The sequence below is a fragment of the Rana temporaria genome (genome assembly GCF_905171775.1).
Source record: "Rana temporaria chromosome 4 unlocalized genomic scaffold, aRanTem1.1 chr4s, whole genome shotgun sequence".
Classification (NCBI taxonomy): Eukaryota; Metazoa; Chordata; class Amphibia; order Anura; family Ranidae; genus Rana; species Rana temporaria.
The window spans coordinates 224,341-226,275 of NW_024404456.1; positions in this window are offsets into that span (position 1 = coordinate 224,341).

Here is a 1,935-nt window from a genome sequence, read left to right on the forward strand (position 1 = left end):
TTTAAAAATTATTTGCTCTATCCTTACAGGCTGCTGTAAGCATAGAGGTATGTGATAGGGTTAATGGGGCCTGAGATAAACAAGTATCTCCGGTGGCAGAAGGGGAAAGGATGGGAGCAGCACAGCAGGCTTCCTCACCTATACACCGACGATCTGCACTGGCAGCGGTGTGAGGGAGAAAGCCCGCGCTCTTCCGCGCTCTGGGGCGAAGTCTCGCGAGACTACGCTTACCAGAGCGCTGATTGGATGCCGCCGAGTCCCGCCCTTCCTCCGCGCGCGAACGTGAGAGAAGAAGGGGGGAAGATGGCGCCGTCTGATGTGAAGTATCGCTGACAGGCGAAACGACGGAGGGGCGGGCGGGGGGGGGAAACAAACTGTACAGCGGACGCGTGAGGGGAACGCGTCCGCACTTTACGCTCGGCGAGTGTGGGGGAAAGACACAGGGGAGACATGTAAAATCACATTACCTTGGCGCACGCTGTATCCCTCGGACAGGGACTACACTTTCTTTTCGGCCCCACACCAAAAGTATTCCAGGATCGATTATTTCTTTCTTTCCCAATCAGACCTGACTCTTCTCCAGCAATCCACGATTGAACCAATGTTCCTGTCGGACCACCACCCAATAAGTATTAGTTTAACTTTTCCCGAATCGTCCTCTAAAACGAAGACTTGGCGTCTGAACCCCTCCCTGCTTACGGATCTATCCGTTACCGATCAAATCCGCACACGCATCCAACAATACTTTACCGAGAACTCCAGCCCGGAGATCTCGCCGGTTTCCCTATGGGAAGCTCATAAATGTGTGATCCGGGGGGAACTAATCGCCCTGGCTACGAAAGCCAAGAGACAGAATCAGGAATACATTCATTCCCTGACAGCGAAGATCAAATCTCTTGAAGCGTCCCATAAGAGGTCTCGTGCCCTTTCCACCCTGCAAGAATTGACGCAAGCCCGGATGTCTCTGATGGAGGAGCTGGGCAAACGCTCTAAGAGGCGTTATATTCTCGGGCAGAGGATCTTTTATGAGCAGGGCAACAAAAGCGGGCGCCTTTTGGCACGCACGGTGCAAAATTCTAAGCCTACTTCCACAATTCATCATATTCACAACCGGGGGGGTGTTCGCCTGGTTAAGAATGAAGACATAGCCAAGGAATTTGAGGACTTTTACTTTAAGCTATATAATCTCCACCCCCAGGCTCTTTCTCAGTCCAAACTTGCCTCGAGGAAGTCGCAGATTAAGGAATTCCTGTCTCGGTACAGCCCCAAACCAATCTCTCCACAACAATCGCTTGCCTTGGAAAGCCCCATGACAACTGCGGAAGTGAATCTGGCGGTAAATCAAATGAAGTCTGGGAAGGCCCCGGGCCCGGATGGCTTCTCCCTACAGTATTACAAATCCTTTGGCGATGTACTCACCCCTAGACTCCTGAACATATTCACTGCCCTGTCCGACCCTCAGAATAAACCAGGAAACATGTTAACAGCCCACATAGCGGTGATCCCCAAAGAGGGTAAGGATCCCTCTGCGGTGGCCAATTACCGTCCAATTTCGCTCTTAAATGTGGACATTAAAATATATGCGAAAATCCTTGCAAATAGGTTAGCGCCCTTGGTCACTGGACTCGTCTCATTGGATCAGGTGGGTTTTGTCCCTGGACGCGAGGCCAGGGACAACACCATCCGTACTCTGAATTTGCATCATTGGCTCACGTCTTCAGAGACGCAGGGGTTTTTTCTTTCTCTCGACGCTGAGAAGGCGTTCGACAGAGTGGCCTGGGACTACATGCAGGAGGTACTACTTGCTTTGGGCCTGGGGCCCCGGTTGCTGTCGCACATTATGGCCCTGTATGCGAGCCCTTCGGCCGCAGTTAAAGTCAATGGCCACCTGTCGAACGCCTTTCCCATTAGCAACGGGACGCGTCAGGGCTGCCC